General features: G+C 25.0%; 1 protein-coding gene across 4 annotated transcripts in view; it reads right to left on the bottom strand.

Moving 5' to 3' along the window:
* LOC132917783 (octopamine receptor-like) overlaps window positions 1-19,952 on the bottom strand; it is a 162,530-nt gene extending 142,578 nt beyond the window's left edge. For 2 of the 4 annotated variants that reach the window (XM_060978682.1, XM_060978678.1), the window contains exon 1: window positions 19,716-19,952. The gene's annotated coding sequence lies outside the window, so the exon portion shown is untranslated. Of the gene's footprint in view, window positions 1-3,857; window positions 4,024-19,715 lie in introns of all 4 variants that reach the window. The other 2 variants (XM_060978681.1, XM_060978680.1) reach the window with 2 other exon arrangements.
* Between the last annotated feature and the right edge of the window lie 4,121 nt (window positions 19,953-24,073).

Below are 24,073 nucleotides of genomic sequence, written 5' to 3'. Positions count from 1 at the left end.
ATTTTATTATTAAATACAATAAAATGCCAAATCTAACGTTAAGGTGAACTAAAAATTATCTATTAAATAATTTTCTTCCAATAAACCGAAATTATTAATTTAATATAAAATCGTATACATCTACATAAATTTCAATATTATCACATATTATTTTTTAATTTAATTCGAATAAAAGAAACCTAATACATTTGGAAAATGTATATAAAACAAAAACATTGTGTAAAACATAATGATATGTGTGGACTTAAATTTAATTAAAATTAAAAGACGAAGACGAAAACCAATAACACTTTTAAGATTATGTGTTACCGTATACTATACACTCCAAAGGAAATACCAAATAATAAATAGAGTAGGTAAGCCTTTTAAACGATGACCACGAGTAATTTGTTTCACAAGTAATAATATAAAATCCGCACAGGCTTCGGGTATATGTAGTTTTTGTCACTTATCTATTTTCGATGATTTTAGTGACAAAGAGTACCTAGATTGCAATTTTACACATTATAATATATCAAATAAATACATTAAAAAAATGACTCCATCTAATAAAATTAGGATAAGAATTCTAAATTCTATGCTCGCTATGATTTATTAAATATTTTTTTTTTGCAATTATGTCGGTCTTACTCGCGCTTAAAGTAAGAAACACTACCATGAACATTGAAAAATTACCTCTTAAAAGTATAATTCATATAAGATTTACTATCCATAAAAGAGTGGTGGATGAAACTTTCGTAGCTTTCTTATCCAGAAAAATGTTCTTGCTATAGAAGGTAAACCTAATTCCAAAATCAATACATTCTTATATTGTGCGTTGCTTAGGTGCAAAATAATAGTATTTTTTAAGTTTTGACCTCGATGATAAATGAACAATACCAATACAAAAACTATAATAGTTTGTATAAATTGAGTACGATATAAAAATACGTATTTTGATTTAAACAGGTAAGCCGTTTGGATTTTCTGGAACTTGACTCTAAGTAAATATCAGGTCAGAATAGAATTAACTGTAAAACAGCCCACAATACGTGGTTTTATTAGACACTTCAATTAATTACGCCATTATAAATTGTACATTCTATAGCTGAATTCTACACTGTACCTCACTTGAAAACAAACTTAGTAACGTAGTTCAACAATGGTCATCACATATATTTTGTATAATAAATGTTTAATATATTATAATCATTAGAGGCAGAGAATTACAAGTTGCTAATCACGAAAAATAAATGCATAGTATTTTCGTAAAAATATTAAAAATTATAAATGTATTTATGTGAAATACGATTAAAATAAATTTTTTATTTAAAAAAAAAAACGCGTTTATTTGTTTTGAATTTTTATATAAAATTTACTCTTAGAAAAAAATAATATTAAATTAAATAAATCTTATAAACACCCTCAAAATTCAACTCGTAAAAAATATATATATATATATACACACAATCTATAGGAAATAAAATAATATATAAAATACTGATATGCCTAATGTATTTACATGTGACCAATATATCCTTTTAAACTAAATACTATTCTCTTGACGTATTATTACTATTCTAATCTAGCTAATACATCTCAAACTACAAATTTACACATAACTCCTCTAGATATACACAAAAAAATATTTCTAGTTGTCGTTATCCTATATAAGTATTTTTAATAATATATTAAATTAGCCAGCTGATGTAAAAAATTATAATAAACATTATAATCGTTGACTATTTGTCCAATTATAATACATTTTAACATATTATTTAAAAAAATACACTGATTTATTTTTAAAAAAGATGGCATATTTCCGTACATGCAATAGGCATAGTTCATAACTTTTATTGAAAATTTAGCTGAAAGCTTGTATAATATTAGAAGAATAATATACAAAAAAAAAACAAAAATAATGCTTATGAACAAATAAAATCGTTGTGGATATTATTTTATTGTAGCTAAATGAAATTAAATAATAGGGCTGCTACTATAGGAAGTATCAGCTGAAAAAAGCTATTGTGCATATTTATCAATTCGTAAAAAAAAATAATAATAAGTAACAATGGTCATGTTTGTATTCGCTCCAAATGGAACTCTCACGATTGAAAATATACCTAGACATCTAACTGTCAGCTATTCTGGGACTGGAAAATGTGAATTGTATATAAACATTTCCTGCACTAGGTAGTACCCACTAACGCACTACATAAAATATTGAATATTATGTATAGTAAAACGCTAACACATAATACGAAATAAAAAATAGCTTGGTGCTTACAGCCACGTACGAAATAAATATACCAATGCAATGGCTATGTCATAAGAAAAATAATAATAAACGCAAAAGAAAAGAATTTTAAACAAATAAGCTATAAAGTATTCGATATTAATATATAACTTGTAAGTATACATTGAAAAAATGTAAGGAAAAATAATTATTTTTTTTTTTTATATTATCGTTAGTTAGTAATTACTAAGATTTGGCAACTATAGCCATTCGTTGTGGAATATATTTGTTTCTTTTTCTTTTTTACTGTAGATAATACGGTACGGCGGGTTTTTGGAACACGTCTTATTCTCGTGGCTTCAGTTCTAAGGACAGGTGGTCATCCATCCAAGAGCTAGCAACACCGGACGGTGCTTAACCACAGCACCATCTTAATCTAACCTAACCTAACCTAGCCACTGCCTCAGCAGTTACTGAGGCCATAAACTGCGTTACACCATGTCTTATATAACATGTACACAAGTACAAGTAAAAAAAGTGACAACAACAAAAAAATAAATAAACCAACGAGTATTTTTATATTGAAAAATCCAATGAACTTATTATTATTGTAGCAAACAAATATTTTACTGAGTAAGTTTTTTTCTGAATATTCACTTTATAATTTTGATTTTGGAATAATTATTATTTTTTTTTTAACTAGCATTTTATTTTTGTCACTTACGTGATACTATTACTACCAACTCGTATTTTCTTTTCTTTTTTTTTTTTTTTGATTAAATTATTATATTCATTTTGAACTTAAGTCGTTTGTTTATACTTTAGAATCATAAATAAACGAGTTTAAATGTTTAAATTTGAATAAACGACCATAAAAAGTTTTACTTTCATCTCTTATATTGTGTACACTTAATAAACAGTATAGTTTTTATTGTAATTTAATTAATGGTTAAACTAGTTAGTGAATAGAAATCTTGCGAGAGAGACAAGTATTTCTGGAAAAATGTATATCACACGGTTCCGTTAAAAGTTTAAATAAACTAAACCTTAAACCTACGTAATACATTTGAAATACAAGTTACCCACACTTTAATATCAGATGGTAAAAATACTAAAATTTTTATTGAAGTATATTTTTAGAATTATTTTATTCTAAACATTATTAACTCAGGCATTGAGATTCGTTTAAAATTAAAATAGTTATATGGATTACATTAATATATCAACAAGCATTGGAAGTTGTTGTAACCTTTTTTTTTTTTTTTTTTAGTACAATATATACCTAAATAATATTGTATTTATAACTATAATATTGATAAATAGTTTAATTTTCTTAAAATTATATTTTATGTACAGTTTATATTTCTCGGATGTTTGTAGGTCACTTTCGATAAATTTAAAATATATTTTTAGTATTATTAAATGGTTAAATTTAATTTAAAATCGAAACCTATCAATGATAGCTAGGCTATCATCTTGTGTAATAACATTTTTTACCTAGACTGCATTACTGTCGTCTAAGAAGACGTATCACTATTTAGATAATTTGCTTATGATTTTATCGGTTCTTTAGCCAATAAAACGTTTTGGAATAAATTACAAATACATGATAATTATTTTTTGAATCAATCTTGTAACGTACCTATGCTAAAATCCTATAGCCACGGTAATGTCACGGTGGATTTCTTTATCAGTTGCCATGCGGAAGTGTTTCTGTCGTGCAATGTGTTCTTAAATCCCAGATTCGTCATCTGCAAAATCGCGTTAACAATAATGACATGCCGTTTCTTCTCCCAAAATATGTATACCTGTTACATAAATTACAATCACTTGTTGTGAGTTTAATAGTAATTTATTTATAACCGGAGCATAAACTATACATTATGCTACAATGATATTATATAAATATATAAAACCATTTTTAAATTAAAAATATTATTTTATAATATTAAATATAATAAGCACACAATAGTATAAATATTTATTTATATATAAAATATTTCCTGTACCAATGTTTGTATTAGTTAAAAATAATAATACCCGTTACATTGCTCTATATTATTACATTTATATTTTTTTTTTTCCAACACACTATTGAATTTTAGGTTTGAATAAAATCGTTATAACTACAACAATTGAATTTGAATAATTATAAAAATAATTGGATTAATTTAACAGTCAAAAATTAGTGTTTTTGATATTATTATAAACACGAAACGAAACTAAAAGAAAACATTATTTTGTCTTAAGTCTCATATAACCTTGAGGGACTAAAAACTATTAATTCAAATTTGTGCTTGTCGGTTAATCTCAATGATCCTTGCACAACCATATAACAGATAAATTATATTGTCTCGAGTTGGGTTTCTCACATAATTTTTTTTAGTTTCATAAAATGATTATAAATATTTTGAATATACATTTTAACACATATATTTTATCAAAACATTTTATAATTGAACTAAACTAAAAATTCTAAGATTTTATTCTGTCATCCCGTAGTTTATTTTAATTATACTTAAATTACCGATCATTAATGTTAAAACAAAAATATTATTAAAATACGTGCATGTTTGATACAATTTGAGAATAGTATTTCATTGTAGAAACATACTAACCACCAACATTAGACTCTAAGTATAGCTATATAATATGTTTGGTTATCCAATGATATATTTTCTGTAAATATTTATTTAATTTTATTTTCAGTAATTTATCTTAGTTTTAATTATATAAAATGACTTAATAATAATTTTATTTTATTTAGATACAATTTATGTTTTACACAAATTCAGCTTACAGTATTATTTATAAACGTATCAATGTATCGCGGTATGCATTTTTTATTTTTTCATTATTTAATAAAGTAATGGTAAAATAAATATCTATCATAAATATTTAGGGCATAGCAACAGAATAATATTTTCATTAGAGTGTTACAAGAAATTACAATTAATCAATAAATAACAGTTTTATTATTCAATTTTATGAAACGTAATTATTCCATGTTAAAATATAAATATAATATTTAACAGCTACGTACACTGTACAACATCGAAAAGACAGGACGTCACTAGTTTTACACTCTGGGACCTAAAATATATTAATAATGATAAATCGAGATCAACATGTTTGTATTATTAAAGCCTTGTCAACTGGGAACAGAATTATAACACTGTTAACTTATATTAAAAATTAAAAAAATAAGAAAATAATAATTATAAGATTTACAAATTTAGATAATTAAATTTATAGACTATTTTAAGAGCTACCAGATTCATTTATAAATAAAGATAATACAATTTTATTGTGATAAACATGTTCTAATATTCGTTAATAGTAGCATAACTCTGAAGAAAATTTAATTTCAAATTCTTAAAAAAGATCTTAATAAATATAAATATAACTCCTTGCGTTGCATTACACTAAAATATAATATACCTGTTATAATATTACTCTACATTTTAACGTAGTAAAACTGTTTGATCGTTAAAACAAAAATGTAGGAAAAATGTGAAGTTTTAACAACAATTTTAATAATAATGAGTGTTTACATTTTTATACAATTTTCATGATTTTTTATAAATAAAACGGTGAAAATTCGAAAAATGATCTGTTTAAAAATAGTCTGTATTCAACTTTTAATCATTCTATAGAAATACTGTACAAAAGTTTATAAGTTGTTTTTTTAATGTCTTGGTGTGTTAAATAGAAAACTCACGTTTTTCTGAAGCTTGAACTTTAAAAAAATATTATTAAAATTATTTTTACACTCTAATTTCTTGTTTATTTTTTATAAATAAAGCACTGATTTGAAGGTACATTTCTGTTTTTTGATTTTACTTAAATTCTACGCTTCTTAAAACTTAGCTTGATAAAATATATTTTTCGATATTTTTGGTTATTAATTTCAATAAATTAATATTTGTTTGAATGATTTTTAAATGGTATTTTACTTATACTATTAATAAAACTTTTTTTTACAAAAATACATTTCTATTACATATATAACTTCAATCATAATTTTTAAACCCAATCAAATTCAACTATTGTTCATTTAAAAATTTTATTTACTTTTAGAACAACTAAAATACTATGAATGAAAGTGAATATTTTTTAGAACAAAACAATTACTTATAATAAAACTGTAAACTAACTAATTATATTATAACATTTTAGAGTATAATTATTTATTTAAAATTACATTGTATTTAAAATAAATTACTATTAACTAAAATTACTACTAAAATACAATTGTTAAAACACCAATATAATAACAGAATACTATTATTTTTGTAAGTGGTGAAAACTTATTTTAAATGCCATAGTGATTTTAAATATTTATTATTTGTTTTTCAATGTTTTCTATTATATAAAAAAATATAGAGCATATAATCAGTCTACGAAATACAAACTATGATGCTATTATGCTAGTAGAAATACTTAAATTATTTGATTAGACTACAAATTTAAATTAATATAAATCACGCGGAGCATTTTTAAATAGTGTATTAATAAAAAACTATCTTTTTATATTTTGCAATTGTAAACATTAAAAAATTCGTAAAGTGTACATGCAGTTCATACATTCATGTTAATATTTCCATATAAAATAAAATGAAGTTAAGAAATACTAATGATCTGAATTTATTGTATTTATCATTGTAAAATGTATCTAAAATTCTAAAAGTAATCGCATACAATTTTTATTATTAGAAACTACATAATAACTACATACTTACATAATGAAATAATGTAACTAGAATTATGTATGTTATATCTTACCAAAAGTAAAATCTATTTTTAGATGTTTCAATATTATAATATTATAATATAACCATTAATGTTAATTAGGTAAGCTACATTTACTGAATTATTTTTTTTATTTAAACCATCTTTACTTTTAATATATATATTTTTAATAGTAGTTTCACTATATATTAATAACTAGTTTCTACCTAATAAATAAAACATATTATAATATTTATTTTAAAAACAAATATTTCCTAAATATTCAATACAGCTTAACAAGCTTAGCTAATGTAACCTTAATTTAATATTGTTATTTGTCCTAAATTAAGACATTATATACATACAAATGAAAATAAACTAAGTATACTCGAAACCTAATATTTAAACTTTATTAATTTATTACTCCATACAACATACAACAACCTATTTATTATTTTATAATATTTTGGAATATTTCATAGTTACACAAATCTGAAAGATTATAAGGAAAATGTTAAATATAGTTATATCATATTGAACTCAAAATATTATTATTCTCTTGTAGAGAATATTATATTTTTTGTTAGGGATAAATATAATTGTTTTAATGGAAATTTTTAATAATATGGCTAACTTTCGTTAATCGTGTCCCGTATATATGATACGGTGTTCTATAGTCAAAAGTTTCTCTGTTATATATATATTTTATATATAAAACTTACTGACGGTTTGCTTTTATTTTAATTAAATAACTAAGGTTATTTTAAGATTTAAGCTGGTTTTTCCTAAGAGTCGGATTAAGTCAGATAACTTTAGTTAATTGCAATATATGAGTTATTTTTGTTTCATCGCTTAAAAAAAAATTGAAATATTTTAAATTACTTAGGGAAATGTTATTATATTTTTTTTAAATATACGAAATATAGATTTTTAATGAAATTTAATATGAAATAATATCTATTTTTTATAACACTATAAGAATGTTTTTTTATTTATTTTCCACGTTCTAATTTAACTACAAACAAATTGCTTTAATTTTAAATTAGTTTAATAAGATTACTTGACGCATTTTTCCGAAAATGTTTTACTCAGTATTCAATGACCCGAATTGTGGTTCACAATAGGAGTATAATCCGTAATGACATTATGTGATAATGAAATGACGTGCTTTTAATTGTAAGTCAACAAACATAAAAAATTAAACAATCAAAAGTTAAATAGATGAGTGTTAAAATATGATTCCTCACATTTGTTAAATAATATTATATGTGTGCATATCTTTCTCAGTATCTACCTGTCTAATTATCATTATAAGAGGGATTTAAGTGGAGAAATTTAACAATCACAAATTAAATATCATAAAGTTAGGGCAATTTATTTCTATTATTCAGTTTTTCAAATGTAAAATAAATTTAAATTAACTAAACAATAACAAAAACATCAAAATATGGGGAATTACAAAAAAAAATCGTTTTTTTTTTTTTTTTTTATAACTGTCAATATAGTTGATAGTTTATATTAACATAATTAATAAAATATTAATAATCTAATTATATACAATAAAATCGTGATATTATGAGAGTAGCTATATAATTAATATGTTTAGGTACTCAAATATCATAAAGTGGTCAAATTATTAGTTAGGTACTTTAAAAAAAAAAAAAATGTTACTATAAATTATTTCTGTTGAGTTGGTTTTGTTATACACACAATAATATAAAATTTTTAAGTTATATTGTAGTATTCTATTTATTTAATAATCGTTGGTAGATATATAAATAACTTAGATTTTAATTCAACAGCACTATTAACATTTAGTAAAATTTACAATCGATTTACATATTATGTTAATATTATAAATAATATAATATTAGCAATGTAAACCCTTAGATACAACAGTATAAACCAATACATATATTTCAAAGTAAAAATGTAAATAATCGGGTGGTCGGTAATTGGGCAACATTTTATTTACTTATCTGCTTTGTTTTAAATATTTGCTTACATTTTATTGTTTGGGTATTGGGCCGCAAAACAAATAAATATTTTGAAGGGTACCCGGAGATTAGGCTACAACAATTTACGAGTATATAACATTATATAACGAATTTAACTAAAGAGTAAAACTGTAAGTATTTTTGTTGGCACGTCGCCAGCGAATTTTGCACATTGATTCGTGAACAAAAAATTATGTATAATTATTAAAAACCAATCTCTTGGACATTACAAATTCCGATATACTTTTTTTGAAAAATGCTTATCTAAGTGTATCGTATAGTTTGCAACCAACGATCGCGATGTTTCATAATCTGTGTGAATTATGTTTTTAGCTATTTTTATCCATTTCATTTAATGACAACCTATAGCCATTGTTGAAGCTAATAATTCTATATAATTTAACATTGGATAATTTATCACCTTATACGCGTCGCTTCAAGTAAAGTTTCGTGTACACTGCAACGGTATAGCAAATTATATATATATATATATATATATAATATTTATTATTTTATTAAAATATAGTGGTCCAATTACCGTTTACCTTACCGAAAAAAAAGGTTCATTGTGGACCGATTTCTGGATGCCCAAATAATCATCGTTTAGCAAATCGTATGCACGGCCCGATTCAAGAATGTAATCGACAAATGTGTACACGAAAATAAACGTCTGGGAATGTAAAATCCATTCTCAACCGATATCGCACGATATCATATTATTATATCATAGTTATTATATGATTATGACGTCATAATATTTATTGTTCGTGTATTTTAAATTTTAATAATACGATTATTATAACACGGCGCTATAGATAGGCTATTCGGGTACATCAACGTCGTGGTTCCATTTTCCCATTATCTTAACGCAGTACTTTATTGTTGTTGTTATTATTTTTTGATCACAGCCAACGCCTTGCACCATATTTTATGCATTCCATATTGTGTTTACTAGTTTGCGCATCTTATTAACACGCCATGTAAACCGGTATTGTAGATGTTTATCACGATATCGAGTGCGTCGAAGTTTCATTTACGCGCTTTAAAAGTGTAAAGTTTTTCGTATGAACACGTCAAAAACAGAATAGTTTAATAAGCGCGTAGCTATTTTATTATCTTTTTTTTTTTCAACATGTTTGACATACTTTATTGGCTATAGTGACATTCGGTAAAAATAATAAGATACCGGCGATAATCTCTATTGTATTACTAAATTAATGTCAATCGATTATTCTATAACACGAATATCGAGTTATCATAGTTGATCCCATTCTGTATTTTACTTTTGTCGAACGTCAATTTAACTGTCGTCGGAATCGTTAAACGTTTTACCTAAATCAAATAATTTATCCATCTGACTTGAATGTAAAAAGTAAATACAGCAGTTTTTATGACATCGTATTCGATTTAGCGGTTAAAATATTATATCTTATATTATAATGCAATAGATTCAGTTACGAAAATACTTAAAAATGAGCTTAATAGCTTCAAATCGTTGTAGACGAAATTAAGTTTTATTAATGTAGTCGTTGACAAACATACATTATAATGTATATTATTGACTATTGTACATAACGGTTATCGTTTTATATGCCTACATGACGTGCAGTGTTAGAACCATCTAAAATTTAGATTCTAGATAATTTCATATAGATAAAAATATATATATCACTTTATTTTACTAAATTTGAAATAGTTATTTTATATAAATGATTTACAATTTTATTTTTTTGAAAGAAATGTATGATTTTTTTTTAGATTTTTCCAATTTATTCAATTGTATAATATAAATGTATTACGTAAATTTTACTGTTGTAATTTTGACGTTTGAGTAATCTTGTATATTATACACGCTATAATATATTATATAAGTTTTAAGTTGTATTTTATCCAATCTAATGCGGTTATGTTTTGTCTATTATCTGGATATACTTCTTTAGTATTATCAATAGATAATAATCTTATCTAGATAATTTTAAGGTCATATTTGTAAGCTATTATAATTATATACGATTCCTGGTCAAGACTCTTTAGTCTACATTATATACAATTTTAGAAATAAAAATGTATTTATAATTATATGAATGTGAAACAAATACTTAATGACTTAACGACTCGTAATTTATTTTATTTTAATTCTTCTCCAATAAAAAAGGCGTTTTTTATAATAAGACACGCGCGCGTGTGTATGTGTGTGTGGGGGGAGGGGGGTTTCTACTCTAGTTAAACGTAAATAAAGATGGTGCATCTGTATATTTCATATTTCAATTTTACATTAAAGCTAGGTACACCTTTATATCATATTATCTTCAAGGTACTCTGTATAATTATAACCACGTTGAATTGTATCTTTTATAATATTTTAAATTATATCGGAAGAAGGAAAATTGGAATCTAACGAAATTGCGTCTACGATATCTTCTTCTTTTTTTTGTTTTTTATCGCGTCTTTAAACGAATCCGTTGTGCCCGTGTCAGCTAACTGTCACGTCTTGAACGTGGTCCCGCAGGTTTTCTAATTTATTTATTTTTTACCATGTTGTTTTATTTGCCGTCGAAACGCCTTTCTCCGCAATTGCATGTGACGTATTGGTCGCCGTGACACATATATTCGTCGAATATGCCAATTTAACAGGATTTATTGGTTGCGTGTTTTTAAATATTAGTGTAACGACGACAAATATGAATTATTTGGCGTGAGGACACGAATGCGCTTTATGTATATAACCGCATTTTATTCGCTTGCCAGGTACGATAAAAGTTATTATGAAACATGACACCAAAATCAACAGTATACATAAAAATATTCTTAAAACAAAAAATATAATGCATATTGTTAATTCGCAATGATTAAAAAATGTTTATGTGATAATATCAATACGTCAAGTACAATATTTATGGTAGAATTAGATTACAGATTTATTTATTTTTATAATTCTTCAAATCATCTAATGTAACTTTATACTACAATGCAATCATCAATAGCCGTTGCTGTTGAGTCACCAAATATTACCGTCTAAAAACCAAATTAGATAAATTATTTAAAATGTATTCCTAAATTTGCATGCGATACAACGGATTTAAGTAACTATTATAAAAATAATACTATTTGTTTATTTTTATGGTGATATTTATTATGTGTTGTAATATTTAATATTAAATAATATGAGATATTACACACACTCTGTACACAAATGAATACTATTCAACGAGTTTCTTTAGAGCATTTATATCGTATTAAACGCACGATAAAATCTTGAAAAATGTTTTCTTAAACATTCTCAAATATACGTACCTATACCAATGTTATATTTTATGATATTCAATTTTGATATGGCTACATAGTGCTGATCAATTCAACTCAAAACTATAGATTTTAGCCTTATATTACAAAAAAAGGTTGTTATTTCCAATGATTTATAATTGACACATTAAATTACAGTATTTTATTTGCTGTGTATTGTAAGATATATTATTATAAATTACCGTATTTGATTCTTTTTCGATTACGATAGTGATTAAAATTAACAATGAATATTATACACATCGAACATATATCCCCCTTCGATAACATTTACATATGACCATTCAGAAACATCAAATGTTTCAAAGGTAAAGCGCCACGTGTTTGTATAATAAATTATGTAAAATCATTAGTCGACATTTCTTTGATGTTACAGTTTAAACGTTCTTTTAAAATTAGTATAATTTCTATGACTATGATGTCAGTGATTGAATTCATTAATTGAACCGGAATTCATGTTAGATTTTCAAACAGTAAACCCAATTTTTATTTAAAAAATAATATGCCAAATATTCGACTACGATAATTAATATATTTATAGAGTTATTTAAAGTTATGTCGGTGGACCATTTTTTTTTCACGAGTTTATATTTGAATATTCGTTAAGTAAGCGGTTTTTAAATAATTTTGTTCACGGAACGCTTATGTTCCTAAAAAAAAATAACGGAGCCCGAAAAATCAGAAAAGTGTAATTGAGACAATAATATAACTAAGAAATAACTAAGATATTAAGACGTATAATAATCATTTGAATTTAATTAATACAGATATGCCCAGGGAGCAGTGGATCACAATTTGAGAACCTCTGCCTTAAGCAACTTCTTACTTATTTTATGAACTTACAAATATAATAAAATATTTAACAGGTTATTGTAACTATTTTATAACTAATCTTTGCTCAATATATAAATAAATGAAAAATATTTAGGACATTTTATGCATATAATTCAAGTTGAACAATGCTGTATAACTTTAAGGATTTATTCTGAAATACTAAAAATATAAACTATAGACAAGAAAATATCTGTTCGACGAAGGATTATTTCATTAAAATTTACAATATCAGAAATAAATCAATGGTAGAAAGGTCAAGCTATAAATCTACATTGGCGACGAAATAGGATTTTATTAATAATTGCTAATAATGATAAAAATATTATAATAAATAATATATTTTTTTCTTAAGTAATATAATTTCAAATAAGTTATTACTTTGAAAATTTTAACAAAAAAATTTATATTTTTAACAAAATTATAACATTTTAATCGCTACTGAACATTGTTATTACATTACTTATTAACGTTTCCACTGTCGGTTACCGATAAATTTATTAACGAAGATTGGGTAAACATTCAAATAAAAAAAAAAAACTTCATTTATAACTGATTTAAGTTACAATTTAATCTAAATTGTATAATTAAATATATAAAATAAAAGTTAACTGTATATTTTAATATTTTAATGAAAGAACTTTATTTTAAATCAAAATTATTTACAAAAGGTATATCATATATACTACGAGTATAATATAATATAGAGTTTATATGATAAGTTAACTTAATAGATAATAGATTATAAAATATACATTACACCTAAACCAAGTATTTATATTATTGGGAATTGGACGTTTTGATAGAAACAAATAATTTTATGAATACTTTTAACAAGTTAGATTTAATATTGTATCCTTCGCAATTTATTATAATTAGATGATTAAGATGTACCGATTGAAAAATAATTGTATGATGTATTGTTTTATATGTGTAACTATAAATAATATAATAAATATATGAACTATAAATATTTTCGAATCAGATAATATTCGTAAGTAATTTAGGTCAATGAAACAGATAACCTGAGATAGCACAAATGAAAAATACATTTAAAGATCATCGGACTGTCACAAACGGGGGAGACTTTCTGAATCGTGAATCATAGTACGAATGAGTACGACAATTGGGAAAACATTTAAATTGTTTAAATTGTATTATTAAGTTAGTGTTAGAAGACAAATGTCGTGCAATATGTAATTTATTTTTGTTTGAGTAATCACATTATTTTATAATATTCTTAGATCCCGAATTATAACTGGTTAATCCATGGCCGTTGGCGATTATAAGACGTCTAAACAATGAAGACGGTGCATGACTCTTGATAGCTAAACTGTAACCGACTAATGTATTTTGGTCTTTTAGTCGCTCAAATATATAACAGATAGTGGTATATCTCTAAAAGTATATATTATTAACATTTATTGATACTCTCGTGCAATTATGCGCACTAAATAATTATAGTTAACATTAGCAGTTATATAATATGTTGATATAATATTTTACTATAATAATTTATTAATATTAATTAACAAAATCTAATATTTGTAATCTATCCACAATAATATCTATTATAATATTGTAATTGATAATTTTTGGTTCTAGTGGAATGAATAATGTACTACGAGTATGTAGTTGTTAAACAATAATGTTTTTTTTTTTAATTACTCGTATAATATATATGAATAAATATCTAGATAAAGTAACTTAATAGTTGGATATTTGATATCGATAAAAAAAGAGAGTAGATGATACTTTTAAGTGGTAATTTTCACTTTTTTTTATGGTTTCCCTAATCGTTACAAAAAACTGGAAAATATTTAAAGTACATAAGTGCAGAATATGAAATCGATATAAGTTATTTAATTGTGATTTATTCGAGAAATAATAGGTACTACAATTTTTAAAACACTCATTTAAATTAACTGATCTCTATTCAAAACTGTTTTTCGAATCACATAACATTCCAAACGTATAAATAACAAACATAAAATAATACTTGCTTTGAGATAAGTGAAGCATAATTAGCTAAGTACCTATAAAGCAAGTAGTATTATTGTTACTAAATGTAGCTATATAAGTTGAAAAATGTATTATTGCTTAATAAATTTTACAGACGATATAAAGTAATATGAATGCAATCAAGATGAAACATCCAGATGTAATGTCTCACTCTTTTAAACGTGTAACCTAGCGAATTTTATATACACAATAATTCATGTTATTTTGTTATTTTTAAAATCGGAGTAAATCGACCTATTATAACTTAAAAGGTAAAATCGTTATCCATGCGATATCAAAGATTTTTTATTAATATTTTAATAAATTATAGGAAGCAAGCTATGAGCATATTCAAAACTGTAATTCTGTTAAACATTTTAAAGTGATGATAGTGTTTTAAAATTAAAATATAAATAAAATCCACAAAAAGTCCTAGATAATAATTTAATTTATTTTTTTTAGTAGGTAAATTCATTCTAATTTCAAAAAAAAAAAAACAGAATAAGATGGATTATTTTGAATGTGAAAGTTGTTATGTTTTTAATTTGTAAGATGGAACTACACATACAAGTGCGCAGTCCTCTAAATATAAACAATGAAATGTTATTAAAAATTATCAAAATTTAATATTATTAAACAAAATGTACAGCAGAATTGTTTTCATAATAATAAGTCGATATACCTATTAATTGGCTATTATGATTTTCCTGTTTCATCGTGTTAGTTTAGTATATAGACAGATGTTTATTTTGTATTCGAACAACTATCATAGTTCATTGAATATATATAATATAATAATAAATATCGACTCTGATTAAAAGCTTGTTTGTTATAGAAATCCATTATTTATGTTTAAATTATAGTCAATAGCCACAAATCATAGTACGCAATATGTAAAAACAGTAGTTTTTTCGACTACTTATAGTTGATTTCTTATGTATATATTTTAAAATATTATTCTGTTATTTGAAAACCATAAAAAATCGGCAATGAATTCAGCCGAAAAACTGATATAACTCCAAAACGATTTTCGTTATTCTAAATTACAATCGTACATTGTGTATTTTATTTTATTGATATTGAAGGAAATGTAATTTTAAATTACATCTAAAATTTAAATTAAAAATAAAAAAAAATAGATATACTACACAAATATAAACAAGCAATCCAATAAATTACGTTCAATAATACAGATATATATTATATCAATAAACATAATTTCAAAGTCAAATTTAAGTAGTCTTTATTATTATTATTATTTTTTTTTAATCAGAAAATTAATCCTGCGTTCGTTCCATACAAAAAAATATGTGAAATTTTTCTATATGATTACAATTGTCTATACTAATTAATAAAGGTATGATAATGTACATTGTTTTTCAATGAATATTGTACAGTGTATTTTACGTGTAGTTATAGCCACATATATCGTTAATTTTATATTTCAATAGACTATATGATAAAAACTTGTATTACTATCATTCGCTATTTAGCAAAATTACTATGTAACATTAAAACCATTTTCTGTGCGCCCTCTTATCCGTAGACATTAAAAAAAAACACTATTGTATCAGCCTAAAATGTTTTAATTTCGTAAAGGTGCTTGTACACTGTAGAAATAAATACAGCTAGAGTTAGATCAGTCTAGCTAGACTGCACTAGAAGTGTGTTTACTCATGTACATAGTCAAACTTGATAGACTCGATAGTTGTTATTGAGAGAGCATTTAGGCTAGTTGGTAACAATTTATTTTTTTCGTACAAAAAAGGTCGGACCGCAAACGCGTTGCAGCTACAATTGTAGATGCATTTGTTTCTGTAATTATTTGATTAATCATTTGTAGGTAAATGATTTTATTTATATATTTAAAATGTAATTATTTTAAGAAAAGCGTTTACTATTCAATATAATTCGTACTCATGACCTTTTAACCAAACCACTAATGGAATCCGATTACAAATGCGGTTAGTATGTTCGGGTAATTTTTATTGTGTGACACAGAACCACAGCCGTAGGTATACTGTCAGCAGAATACCTACAGCGCGATGATCCGTTGAAGACGTATTGTATAGATAAAACCGCTTCATTCTATCGAAATATGACGGCGGAAGAAAATTATTTTTCGCAGTCCGTCGAAAGCGCATTGTACACGTGTGCGTGATATACGTATAAACATGAAAAAAAGAGCACTCACAGAAGACAGATTATTTGTTTAATATAATATAATATATCTATATGAACTGTAAGCGTATGCACGGAGGAACCTAGTTTGATTGTATTATAGACCAACGTCTAAAATGGTACATAATATTATGTCAAACGTGTATTTTGCGAAATAAACGTTTACTTGAAAAACTTTGCATATAACTACAAGCTTATTATATTTTGTCTGCAGATCATAAATTATGCTGTAACTGAACATTAGAAAATATTACATTGGACGATAAATGAGATTTAAATACCAAAACCCATTAGTTATGAATATACATAATATTGCATGTGTACGTTATTAAGTTTTTATACATTAATTTTTCAATACTAACGTGCACGACATATGTCACGTTGGTCGAGAGTAAGACATAGAACTCATATGATTTTCTTAAGAATAAATTTTGAAACTATAAATATACTTCTTAAGTCATAAATTGCTTTAACAATGTTTAAATTAAACTGTATAATATACTTTTTTAAGAACCAAAAATTATAGCCATCAAGTTATGGACGACATTTAATTCGTTTAAAAAAAAAGAAGAAAAAATACGTATGCAAATTGCATACTTATACACAGATTTATAAATTAACAATGAATAATAAATATAATATATTATTTATTATTTAAAACTAGAAAGTATCTACAAATATTATAGTATAATTAATATATTAAAGATAGATCATTGTTTACACCACTGTATAATAATGAAATACAAATTACGTATATACCAATAATTTATATAATTTTATTTTGCAAGCCAAAGTATAAAATAAAATCTGATAAAAACTATGTTTTAGTAAGTTATAATATTATGATAATGTATCTGTTTACTTTTGAAATAGCTTTGTAATGTATAAATTGGAAAAAAAATCATATTTAAATAATTAACGAATAAATTAAAAACTAATAAATCCTATAATAACTATAAACTATCAAAAACCAGATGTATGTGATATCATATAATAAGAGAATGAACAAGTTTGATGCTTTAGACAAATTGTAAGTTAAAATTCCAAATAATTAATAAGTATTTTCCTTGTAAAACAAATCCCCCTTGAACAATATATTTGATGGTTTGTGAGTATAATCATATTTTCATGGTTAAATATGTTTTGATGTCTTAATACCGTTTCCTCGATATCAACCACGAGTGCTTTTTTCAACTTCAGTTATTGCTCACCAATATACATAAAACTTGAGAATTTTCAAAAAACCGTGGTTAATTAAACATTTATAAGACAAAAGTTTCACATAAATGCTTAAGTAAAAAAAATCACCACTATTTGCGTTTCACCTAAAACATTTTTTTTTATGTTACCTCTATACACGTATACAACAGAAAGTAATAAAATGCGGGCAACCATAATATAAAAAGGCATGTAAAACGTTAAGCACGTATACGCTATACGTTAACGCCACCGTTAACTGCTACCTGGTTTCGATATTTTTATTATAAAGGTATAAGCTGTCTAACATTGAAATTATTCGAATAATTAAATATCAAAATACGTTGTGAATTTTTGGTGTTGCATTCAATCAAAAACTCACTGTAATACAGTCTATAACAGTATAACGTGATCAGGAAAACTGTATTACGATATCAGTATGGGGATTTGAGCACTTGTGTAAGAGGTCTTATATCAATAAAAAGTTACGTTTTATTTATAAAAAGTACATTACTGTAGGAAGATGGATAATATTAATTATGTATTTGAGTTCACTTGTATCGATTATCGAACTGACTGCCGTGTATCATATTTTAATAATAAATAATAATTTGGTCGTAGTCAAAATGTGTCAATTGTTTATTTTTTTGTTGGTAAATCTCACTGTGTGTGTAATTAATGTATAATATTTATTTAAAATATAAAAAATATTACAACACTGCTTCTCAACGTTGGGGATCACTAGCAAACTTTCTATGGCTACCAATACATAACATAATATCTAATAAGTGTTATTTATTATTTTTTATTTTATTATGTATAATAAAAACATTGTTTAAACAATATTTTTTTTTAATATGTACAAAATTCGAGTAAATACTTATAAGTACAGAATATATTGTTACAAAAACAATTATGACTTCAGTTATTTCATTTTCACCTGACCTTTACGTTAAAATTTAATATTCTGATCTCTCACAACGTCTTCAGCCGTATTTACCTCCTTCTTAATACAATAAAGTTTTTATTAAAATTATAGAAATATTTAAAGTTTATTAGATGCCCAATTTAATATTATTTAACTCTTTGTTCACGACTTTTCTATATGATGTAATATAGCTAGACATGTAATTTGTAAATCATCAATTTTGTCTGTTCGACATCGTACATAACAAAGAAGAACAATATAATATAATTAAAATAACGATAGTTTATAATAATTTGCAGGTATCTCGGGCGTTTTATGCACATACACATACCTCACTACCAGCCGCAGTAACAGTAGATATCCGTTTTCTTCGCCTCGGACACCAAATCCGTCGAAATACAAAAAAATAAATATAACAAATAATGAAACAATTTAATTTAATAAAAACAACGATAACCAACAATCACAACTTTAATATTACGGCTTTGGATCTCACGATACGATCCGATTTATCATTCCGAGGTTGTCGTCAAAGTTCCGTTCGCATCGGCGGACTGTAATCGACAGCGACAACGGTGGCGTCTAAACGCGCGCCCAACGTGTTCGCGAGCGGCGCTTACGGGCTCCCTCATCGTCGCCCGTGCCGACGATCGCCGAACGAGTGACGATGGTAGGTGTGTGTGTGTGTGTGTGTGTGTGTGTGTGTGTGTGTGTGTGTGTGTGTATAGCATATGTTATATTAGACAACATATTTTTAGTTTTAATTTGAACAATCGTGTATTAATCTTTTTTTTTATTTAAATAAAAACTTACAATCTGTATTTTCTAACACAATATATAAATAGGATAATTATAATAGATACATAATAATAGCAGCATAAATGTTTAAAATAATAACTAATGAAAATTTTTTTACAATTTCAGTGTTACTGGATAAACAGATATAAATACGCTGATCGAAAAAAAAAATCACGGGACTCAGAAATTGTTTACAAAAAAAAAAAAATATATACAAATTTCCTTATTCGTTTGATTGTGGTTTAAGAGTTTTTTGAGTATACTAAACACGAATTTCGATTATTTAATATATTTATATAATTTACGTACAAACTATTATAGTAAACTTAGGAAAATCTTAAAATTGTATTATTTTTTTTTTTTTTTTTTTTTTTTTTATTAATGATAAGGCTTCAACAGCTTAGGTTATTAGCCTACAGAAAGTTATAACAATGTAAAATTATAAATATTTACAACGTATTGTTTAAATGTATAAAGTAAAAAAATTTGTATATAGCTTCTGTGTTTTCTTCGCTGAGGGCAAGTCGGAGAGAAGATGAATTTTTGAATATTTTCCGAGCTACGGCGTAAAATTGTATTATAATTATATTTTTTAATAATATACCAAATGTTGAATCAGTGCATTTTGCAAAATTATGACAGATTACGATATAACATTAATCATTAATAATTATTATTAGGTATTTTATTTTTATTTGAAATTTACTTGAGTAAAAAATTATCAAATCATAATATTGAAACTATATGGATATAAAAATTGTTTTTGATAACTACGTTTTGAATAATTTTGATTAGTGATTATAGTGAACTTTATAATTTAATTATATTAATTTAAATAAATACATACAAGTAAAATCAATGTAAAAAATTAATCAATCTGTATTGAAGTCAATGTGGGAAGCAGTAGTGTACGCCGGATTTTGATTCGGTTAGGGTTTTCACTATGGATTGATCAGAGAACCGTGGGGGCTCCGTCCCCCATACCCTCCGCCACTTTAAAGACAAACTAGTAAATACCATCAACATTTTATAACGCAAAATAATTCTTTCAAATTCCTATTTTTGTATTATAATTATTGTCTTCTCTTATTCTCTTAAAATATAAAATATTTTATAATAACATATTATATTATATAATGTATACTAGGTATAAACAAAATAATAAAATAACAACAATATTCATTTAAAAAAAAAAAAAACTTAATATTGAGACATATTTAATTTAGCACTCATATTATTTGTAAATAGCAGCTAAATGCCAAACTATAGCTATAATTTGATAATTTAAACTGTATAGTCATAAGTTATAATTTTTAAGTGTTAAGTCAACATTCAAGTGCCTTGATAAAAATTAAGTTCATTCAAAGTTACTATATTTTATTATCGATAACAATGTTATATCTAATCAAATATATGAATAATGATTTGTTTTATGATATGAATATGGCGCGGTGTTATTTCTATGATATCAGTCTAAAAAAAAAATCGTTTATAGGTCTATCGTCTATGTCTTATGGTGTAAGCTCCAGTTTTAGGCATAGACTACCATTAGTAAGTTCAACTATGCTCTCTATCTTAATAAGTTCATAGTTCAGCTATTTTTTTTTCAAAAGACCCTAGTCCATGGACAATAGACATATTATTTAACATATAAAAAATTACTGATAGCAGGAGGAAGAAATTTCGGGGAGGATTAAAACTCTAGAATCCTACTCCTGCGTACGCCACTGATGGGAAGTGGTAATATTCTGTGAAAAATTATTATTATTGTATTTGAAATTTGGTGATATATAAACTGCTGTCTAATATTTCATAGTCAGTGTATAAATTACCGTAATCGGTTAGTCATTAATCAGTAAGTTTCATTAAAAGCCGACTATATTATAATAATGGTAATTTATCGGAGCACACAACACTTGAGAACTTTGGAATATGTCACCCATGGCCGGTAGGGTAATTATACTAAAAATATTACGAGTTCGTTATAATACACATTTTAGACGAAGATCCATTTACCTTTTTTCAAACAAAAAGCGTGCATGATTATACTATATATTATATATAGACTATGAATTACTTTTAATCCGACTACCCATGAAAAAATGTTTCATTTTTTTTGGTTTTGTTTTGTATACGCTTTAAAAATAACGTCATAATTTTTTATTAAAATAATAATTATTTAATTAAATAGATGATCATAATATTATGTATTATCGTTTTTATTTTCATTTTCAAGTTCAATATCAGCGTAATAACACATTTTTAAACACAATAAATGTTTGACTGTATTAAGCACGAATTGGGAGACAAAGTTAGCATTAATTTATTTCTTAAAAGTCCAAAATGTACACCTTTTAATTTAATTAATCTAGAAACGCAGAAAACGGTGATAACAGCGTTTGTCTTTATTTTAGGTTGTATTTAAATTTTATTTTATTTTCAAATCCCTGAGGAAGAATTTTTATGTACATTAACAATGATACGCGACGCTGATTTTTAGACAATTAATTTATCACCGTCCATTCTCAATAACGAGTACCTAATGTTCATAAACAGCTGCGATTTACGGGCGAATTATAAGCGACGCAATATTTATATATCAACGTAAACTTTTAGTGTTATACTTAAAAATCTTTCCAATCTTGAAACAAAACGTCTCAACCACAGTAAAATTATGTTTTTTGATAAGTGAATACACACTATATAATATTTTATATATTAAACTTGTCACCTGACACTACTATTAATAATAATATATTTGTTGGAAGTTCCGTGAAAAAAAGTTATATCGAGATTCAGTTCATAATATGAGAAATTACTGAAGTCTTTGAGGTACAAAATTTGTGAAGTGGAAACATTCAAAATTTCTCAATCTCCTAACATAGATTCGGTCAATTATATCACTTTAATAAAGGGCTAAGTTATATTTGTAACTTAATGTAGATAGTGCGATATGCAAAAAAATATGGTTAATTATTAATAATGATTACCAAACTATCAAAAGTTTAAGTGAAAGTTAACAGGACGGTGCAAAAGGGAGAGGGGTGATACATGTGTCTCCACACTGGGCCACATAGTTTACAAAAACCCCGAGCAATGTATTATGTTGAATAGAGTGCTAATTATTTTTTTTTTAGTTTAAATTGAATGTATTATAGTGAAGAATACAATGAATACATAGGTATTATTATTTTTTTTTCATCATGTTTCAATATAACAAATACAAATATAATAGCTAATAAGGTATTCATACTTCAATACACGCAATATACAAACGGTACCCATTTATAAATATATTAAATATATTAAATCTTAAAAACGATACTTATTATCCATTAAATTTCAGTCGAATTTTAATGTTAATATTATTTATATTTAATATTTAATTGCTATACAAATGTATGATGCAGAAATACGAGTGCATCAACGGTCAAATAGTTACTATTAATTTTTGTATTACTACACGAACATTCTGAGCAAGTAAAAGGCTGCTAAAAATGTGCTTTTTTTATTATTATAAAGTTTCTATAAACACGAAATCGTATCATAATATTACATCTAGCGTTTCATCTAACAATCGCAAAGCCTTCTTCAAATTCTAACACCATTTAAAAGTGAAGCCGGTTTTGTTAATGCTACTTTCATAGCAATTTTAAAATATGTTTTTCATTGGAAATAAAATATCTGATCTAATGCAATTAAATTAGCATTGCAATATGACGTGGCATCGAATGCCTTACATTACGTTCGTCTAAATATATTATGCACCCCGAAATATACACATTACTGGTTTTTATAGTCAAATATGCAAAATATAAAAAAATAATAATAGATCGTTTTTATCAAAATGTAATGAGACGACGATTCGTAGACATTAGATACTAATAACAT

The sequence above is a fragment of the Rhopalosiphum padi genome, chromosome 1 (genome assembly GCF_020882245.1).
Source record: "Rhopalosiphum padi isolate XX-2018 chromosome 1, ASM2088224v1, whole genome shotgun sequence".
Classification (NCBI taxonomy): domain Eukaryota; kingdom Metazoa; phylum Arthropoda; class Insecta; order Hemiptera; family Aphididae; genus Rhopalosiphum; species Rhopalosiphum padi.
The sequence above is the reverse complement of the archived record's forward strand: the minus strand, read 5'-3'. Positions and strand labels throughout refer to the sequence as shown.